Source organism: Chrysochloris asiatica, unplaced genomic scaffold, assembly GCF_000296735.1.
Source record: "Chrysochloris asiatica unplaced genomic scaffold, ChrAsi1.0 scaffold00094, whole genome shotgun sequence".
Classification (NCBI taxonomy): Eukaryota; Metazoa; Chordata; class Mammalia; order Afrosoricida; family Chrysochloridae; genus Chrysochloris; species Chrysochloris asiatica.
In genome coordinates this window covers 9,619,405-9,627,452 of record NW_006408612.1, presented here as the reverse complement: position 1 = coordinate 9,627,452, position 8,048 = coordinate 9,619,405, and the positions used below count along the sequence as shown (strand labels likewise).

The window sequence follows — 8,048 nt, the reverse complement described above, 5'->3', positions numbered from 1 at the left end:
CCATGGAGAGCTTGAGATGGGGAGGGAGCATTACCTCCCAGCTGAGACTGTGCAGCCGATCAGTAAAGTAAAACCTCAGGAGCTAGAGAAGGCATCACAGAACTATTGCCTGTCAACTCCAGGTGAGAGATTCTCCTTAGGTTTCTAAGTGAATGTGCTTCCACTGAGCAAGCCAGACACAAGAGTGAATGTCATTTGTGTTTGTGACCATCTTTGCCAAAGATCACCACAAATTGAACTTTTATGTTCTTCACAATTTGGAGGAAAGGGATCATTTGAGCCACTCCATATATTTGATGTGTATATATGTATGCAGATGTACATTTAGATGCATATATATATATATGTGTGTGTGTGTGTGTGTGTGCGTGTGTGTATGCAGATGTACATTTAGATGTATATATATGTATGTGTATATATGTATGCAGATGTACATTTAAAAAACCAGTTACCATGGAGTCAGTTCAGATGCATAGTGACCCACATATTTCAGAGTAGACTATGTTCCATGGGGTTTTCAATAGCTGATTTTTGGCACAGCAGATCACCAGACTTTTCTTATGAGGCACCTCTGGGTGAACTTGAACCTCCAATCTTTCGGTTAGCAGCTAAGTACCTTAACTTCTTATACCATCCTGGGACTCCATACATGATATATAAATATAATATACATATATTACATATAATAACATTACATATTAGTCTAGCTAATACATCCTAGCTAAAGTATATTAACATGTAAACCCAAAAGTATCAGTGACTAAACATGATCAGAGTTTCTATCTTACATCACAAGCCAGTATCGGTAGGGGGCTGTGGGTGACTCTTTTCCATGCAGTGCCTTGGGGATTCAGGCCTCTTTCATCTTAAGATGCTATCATCTTTAACATTTGGTCTCATCTGTTGCCACAGGGAGAGAAGAGATAAGACTACACAGGGGGAATTTGTGGGTAGGTCTGCAAATGCTCTGTTACTTCTGCCTGCATGCCATCAGTCAGAATCCTGACTACAGGAAGTTAGGAAATGTTGTCTTCTTGTATTACCAGAAAGAGAAAATGAAATTGATGAGTATCTAACAAGTTTTTGCTATAAATTCCTACAAGGTGGAATTTTTATGTAGTAGTTTTCTTCTAATCAAACTTTGCATTTAGTAATACTGCTACCTGCAAGGTCAGTGGTTCAAACCCACCAGCCACTCCTTGGAAACCCTACACAGGGTTGCTATAAATCAAAAACAACTGGATGATACTTAGTAACAACAACATCAGACTCCCTCATTGCCCACCTACCCCCTCACGATGGCAGTTCTGAGAGTGCATACATACATACATGGCATCCCATTCTGCACAACGGTGCTATCATTGTCAGGAGAGGTCTCATTACCCACATTTTACCAATGGCTCCAAGGGATTAAGTGACTTACTCAAAGTCATCAACTTAAGTGACTTACTCAAGTCATCTGAGTGGCAGAACTCTTTTCTCTCGCTCTCAGGTGACTGGTATTTCCACTATACAGTCTTCTCCAAAAGCTCTGACTAGATGAAGCACAGAGCTTAGTAAATAACAAGATCAAGTACATAAGAAAGATATAGTTCTTTATAATTCTATAAATCAATCTAGTTTATATTTCAAGCTCCCACTCTATGTTGGAAGGTGTCAGCAAGTACTTTCATCTTTTTTTAGTTTCTTCACTTTTGAGGCTGTGTCTAAGTTTGGCATGGGACTGTGGAGGAGTTAGGTAGTGCCAAGGTATTAGGAGATCCATTTGTTTCTCAAGTCAGGTCTTTGAGGAGGCATCAACAAAATGGCAACACTTCTTTCTCATCTTCCTTTACTGTTCCTCATTGCTGTTTGCTTGGCTCATATGTGTCCCTGTTACTTTGGGGCCACTCCAGGGTCTGGAAAGTCTGTAGACCCACCACACGCAGACTTGTTACCTCCTTGAGGGAGAGAGATAAGGTAGGTGGGGCCTACTTAGACCTTTGCCTAGCTCACCTTTGATCTTTTGCTCCTCTCACCTCAGCTGAAGAAGGGTTTCTAGTCTTCCAGGGAAGTCCCATGCTCCTCAAGACACTTTTCTTCCACAGACTTTGACTCGACTCCAAACCCTCTCCAGTCCTCTGAAGGATTTTGTAACACAAAACACAACTCACAGAAACTTTGTGGTTCTTGTTTTGCTTTTAATCCTATCGTGTCATTCCCCGACCTGCCATATAGGGACAGAGATGGGGAGGAGGGGATAGGGGAATTCCAAAAAGTCAACAGTTCTCCATCACATGTGAATCACATTGAACATAGGTCCTTGTGAGGTAAACATCTGTGTCATGATTCTGAAGGTAACAGTGAAGGGAAGGAGCATTATGTGGGGGAATTTGTAGTTTAGAGCCCTCCTGTCTACTGGGTCTATAAATGTCCCATCTTCCCCCCACCTCAACAACCCCCATGGCTCCAACCCTGGTGATCAAGTTTTCACTTAGGAATTGAGATTTGTTCTCCTCAGCTGTGAAATCCTGTCCATGGATATTTGCTAGTCTTTTAAATGTGGCCAAGATCATTTGTTTGTCTGGCTGTTTAAGTGTTTATCATGTCCCCTGCCTCAATTATGAGCACACACCCTAGAGTAAATCTGCTCCCAGGGAAACATGTCCTTGTATAGAACATTCACAGAGGTGGAAGGAAAGGAAGCATTAAGACACTGAAGTGGAAAGATCATAGATGTATTGTAAGAGCTAAAAAAGTTCAGACAGAGTGACAGGCAAAGAAATACTGTGTAAATGCAAAACACAGTTAAAATCTGACTTGTACCAGATCCTATTTGTGAAGTTGATTTAAAAATCATTTCAAAGCACACTAGACTTTCAAAAGATGTTTGTTTTAAAGACTACAGTTGGCTTTTGGTCAAAAAACAAAGTTTCGGTAATGCACAGTAACAATTGCAGTATAATTACTGGCCACAAATACCAGGTGCCTAACCAAGCCTTTTCTACCCACTTAAGAGAGCCAAGCCAAGCAAAAATGCCCTACCTAGCCATACCCAGAAGTTCAAAAGCTCAGACTTTGTCACCAGGAAGGAATTCACTCAAAAAGCAAAGCCATTATTAGACACAACCAGGCATTTCGTTGTAAACACTTTTTGTTAATACATATTGAAAGCTGAACTTTCTCACATTTGAAAGATGCCTGCTTGGAAGAGAGTTTAAACCAAGCCAGGGTCAAGGGTTTTTTTTTCCCTTCCTTTCTTTTCTTTTATTTTTTTAGCTTTCTCACATCATATGTCTGGGATCAGCATAGTGGGGAATGCAGGCCATGGAGTCAGATGGTTTACTTGGTGATCAGCTGAACTAAGGACTGAAGTGTTCCTTGTTTTCCGAACAGATTGTTTCAGTATCAAGGGAATGAACATGAAGAGAAAACACAGGAGTGCTATAAGGAAGAAAAAGATCAAGAGACGTAAAGATGCACTTCCTCATTTTACTTAAGGAAATGATTTCCTAGGTTCTATGGGCCAGAGTCCTGGTGTGGCACTGTGGGTTAATGTGCCAGACTGCAAAGCCATTTGAACTGCAAGGTCAGCAGTTCAAGCTCACCAGCTGCTCCTTGGAAACCTTATACAGGGTTGCTATGGGTTGGAACCAACTCGACAGCACTAAACAAGAACATGAGCTATAAAAAGCCCAAGTGGGTTTCCTTAAGTTAATAAGTTTTATTTAATTATGATGATAATACTGCTGCAAATTTTTGATGTTTCCTCTCTCTTCATTATTTTCTGTTAGTTATTGAGAGAAGAAATCAATGTAACTTTTTTTTTTACTCAGATAAGCATGGGACCATCTTAATTAGGGGGTATATGTGTATGTGAACATATAACTAAATAGAATAAAATGGCCACATTGTGTGGTTGTTACAGACACAAATATAAGGCTAAATTTGTGGCCCTATAATGTTAGAGCAAAACTCCATCATAAAAGAGTTTTTGCTGTGCCTTGGAATTGATTATTTTGTACTGTGAGGAAAAACCAAACCTTTACTTCTCCAAATGACCTGAAAATCTGTGTTCAGAGCTATGTTGTCCTTTCCTAACCCTGAGCTTACAATGAAGTTCTACAGTTCCATCAGGGTGACCAACTTGTCTTAGAGACTGCCTGGGTCCCTGGATTCCGCTGATGAAGTCTGTTTGTCCTGTACACTGTACACTGTTTCCCCAGCAATGGTGGTGGTAATACAGTTGGTTTTATAATCACAGACTATCAGCCAGAGACTATCCTGCTAGCTTTATGTGTTTTCTCTCATTTAGTCTTTACAATATTCTCCCAGGTCAGTGCATACCTGCATTTCACTCATGAGGTAACTACGGCAAAAATAGAATCAGTTATTAGGCTGAACTATGTGGAATTCCTGTTTTTAGATGGTTAAAAAAGTTTGAATATTGGCAAGTTCATATGATTCAGCCTATCTATCATTTGCCAAATGTCCCAGAATCTGTAGGTGGGGACTTCACAGAGTTTGAACTCTCAACTGCCTCAAAATGATAGTTGTGTACCCGTATTTCAAATTACAGACCCAAGCTTGGAGCAAATGCAGCTTTAAAAAAACACACCAAAAAAGTAGATTTCCTTTCTGCTGCAGTCTCTGGATTCAGCTAGGCATTATTCATGGTATAGCATGAACTTTGACCCAAGTAGGACAATATGGTGCTGCCTGTGGCCACCATTCCTACTGTGCAGTTGAAATTAGCCCATCAAAGCAACTTTTTCAGGATAGGTGTCTCCAAACCTAAACTACTTAAAATACTTTTTTCTCAGGATGATGCACAGATTCCATTTCCCCAGATGAAATCACAACTGTTAAAAGCCTCTCAGCCAAGGCCACATACCTTTTTCCAAGAGGAAAATTCTTCAATGAACCCTACTAACATCTCCCATGAATACACTTATGATTAGTTTGATTGCATAAACTCAGGTTTTACATCAAGAGGATTTCGCTTGGGAGTCAGGTTTCAGATGATTAGGTAAGGATCATGAAGATGAATCATAGACAGTTTATATGTGACAATATCTTTAGAAGCCCTGTTGGCCAACCACAGCATTTTACAGTTAAGCAAACTAATATTCAGGTACCAAAGATTAGGGGTGTTGATTTTAGAGGGACCAGTCATCCTGATTTGCCCAGGTCAGAGGGGGTTTCCTAGGACGTGGGACTTTTAGTGCTAAAACCAGGAAAGTTCCTGGCAAATGGGGACCAGTTGGGTGTCTAAATCCCATCTGTGTCTCTGCACTGGTCATACATGAGCAGGACCTTTCATTAAGGGTCCCACAGTTGCTTGTTATAGCTCAGAAGTCCAGTGTGGGGAAGTGGCAGCAAACACAAGTTTACATGGTCAGTCTCTGAGCAAGGGCTTGCATATCACTCAGTAGAAGTCACATGAGGTTAGATTATGCCTGCCTCAGGCCACACTCCTGGCCTCAAGGTGGGATGGGGGCTGGAAAAAAATAAGTAAATAAAACCTCCTGACCTCTTGAGCCACAGCGTTTGGAGAAATTGGTTAGATTGAAGTCGGTCTCAGAGAATAAGTCTGTGGTCTGGTTTATTTACTTCATAGAGGCAGGGTAGCTGTGTGTCAACATAGCCATGTGTCTCACAGAACCTGTGGGGAGCATGCTGCTATGTGTCCCTGCCATGTGTGGCCGCACAGAGCATGGGAATGGGGAAGTACTGGGCAGGGAGATAAACCAGCAGGATACCCCGTGCTACCATCACTTCCTTTTTCAGAAGTTTTGTTATTCAGAGGTTTTGAATCCTGAAATAGCAGTCCTTCTTAACTAATTTTGGACTTTTCCCTTAAATGTCAGATACCTCATCTTTACATTTTTCTTGGTTTTACTTCTCTTCCTAGGCTACTTGCCCCCAGGCATTGGTTGCTCAGCAGTTGTTTCCTCTACCGGGCCTCCTGTGCTCTGTTCTACTGGGACCCAGCCTCTAGCTGGTGCTCCACACCTGGTAGTTGAACATGTGTTGAATATAAAAGGGAGGACACAGGAAGGAAGGAATAACAATTTGATAGAATATACATTTTCTTCAATATTCTCTTTCCTGCCTACATTTCTTTACCCTGTTGTTGTTGTTGTTAAGTGCCGTCGAGTCGGTTCCGACCCATAGCGACCCTGTACAGGGTTTCCGAGGGTGTAAATCCTTACGGGAGTAGAAAGCCTCATCTTTCTCCCGCGGAGCGGCTGGTAGTTTCGAACCGCTGACCTTAAGGTTCGCAGCCTGATTCGTAACCACTACGCTACCAGAGGATTCCAACTGACCGTAGAACTGCTCCATAGGGTGTTCAAGGTTGCAAGCATTAAGAATGCAGACGGCTGCATTTTTCCCCCACACACTGGCTGGGGGGTTTGAACACCAACCTTTTGGTTAGCAGCCACGTGAATAATAACTATCCTAGCAGATCTTCTTTTATTTATTTTTAAGTGTTGTTGTTGTTACGGACCATGGCGTCGGTTCTGACCCATAGTGACCCTGCACAGGGTTTCTGAGGCTGTAAATCTTCACGGGAGCAGAAAGCCTCATCTTTCTGCCACGGAACAACTAGTAGTTTCGAACTGCTGACCGTGAGAGTCGCAGCCCGATTCGCAACCACTACGCTACCAGAGCTCCTTAAGGAAGGGGTAAGATTTAAAAAATAAGTTACTAGATATAGGAAAAAGTACTTTCATGAAGCTCAGTAAGGAATGTGAGTTTAAGATCTAAAAACAGAGTCCATGCCAGTAGTGACACTCCACAACTGTCTTTCACTTTTTTTTTTTTTTTTTTTCATAAGCAAAGATGATGTTACTGGCTCTAAGACAACAGCTTTTGCTACCTGTAGTGATTTTTTTTTGTTTTCAACTAATGAAGGGAAAGTCTGTTTCCCATGTTTTCTTGGTTTCTACACTGGATATCCCTGTCTGATCTTATAGGTGTACCCTCCCCACTTCTGTCCTGTGCTCTATGGCTGTGGCTGTGTGCCATGGAGTCAGTTCCGACTCATAGCAACCCTGTACAGGGTTTCTGAGGCTGTAAATCTTTTCAGGAGCAGAACGCCTCACCTTTCTCCCACAGAGAGCTGGTAGTTTCAAACTGCTGACCTTGCGGTTCGCAGGCCGATTCATAACCACTATGCTACCAGAATCCTTTGCTCTAGGAAGCTGATTATTGGAGACAGCCCCACCCACGCTCCCTTTCCTTCTGGTTTCTGGTTAAGAATAGTCCATAGGAGTCATCAGCAGGAGATTGGAGGATGGGAACACAGGTCTGAAGAATACACATATAATGCAATCCCAGTCCAGATTCCAACAACATTCTTCAAAGATATGGAAAAAATAATTACAAATTTTATATGGAAAGGAAAGAGACCCAGGATAAACAAAGCACTGCTTAACAAGAAGAATAAGATTGGAGGCCTCTAACTCTCTGACTTCAAAATTATTATACGGCTACAGTGGTCAAAACAGCTTGGTACTAGTACAATGAAAGATACAAAGATCAATGAAACAGAATCAAGAATCCAGAAATTAACCCATCTACACACAACCAACTGATTTTTGACAAAACACCTAAATATGTCGCATGGGGAGGTGATAGCTCTTCAACAGATGGTGTTGGCAGAACTGGAAAGCGATATGCAAAAGACTGAAACAAGACCTACACCTCACACCTTATACAAAAACCAACTCAGCATGGATTAAAGACCTAAATGTGAATCCCAGAATTATGAAGGCCATCAATGAAAAAATAGGAATAAATGTGAGGGCACTAATTCAGGGAATACACAGACTATCAAACATTTTGAAAACTACACAAACAAAAGTAGACAAAATAGATGAGTGGAATATACTAAAAATTAAATGGATACACAAACTGTGGTACATACACACAATGGAATATTATGCTACCTTGAAGAATAACAAGGAAGCTGCAAGCCACTGCATAACATGGATGAACCTTGAGGGCATTATGTTAAGTGAAATTGTTGTTGTCAGGTGCCATCGAGTTGGAACCGACTCATA

The 8,048-nt window shown here is 41.4% G+C and overlaps 1 pseudogene; it reads left to right on the top strand.

Annotated features, from left to right (window-relative positions):
* The first annotated feature begins 1,643 nt into the window (after positions 1 to 1,643).
* On the top strand, positions 1,644 to 5,980 carry LOC102840475 (annotated as a pseudogene).
* The last annotated feature ends 2,068 nt before the right edge of the window (positions 5,981 to 8,048 follow it).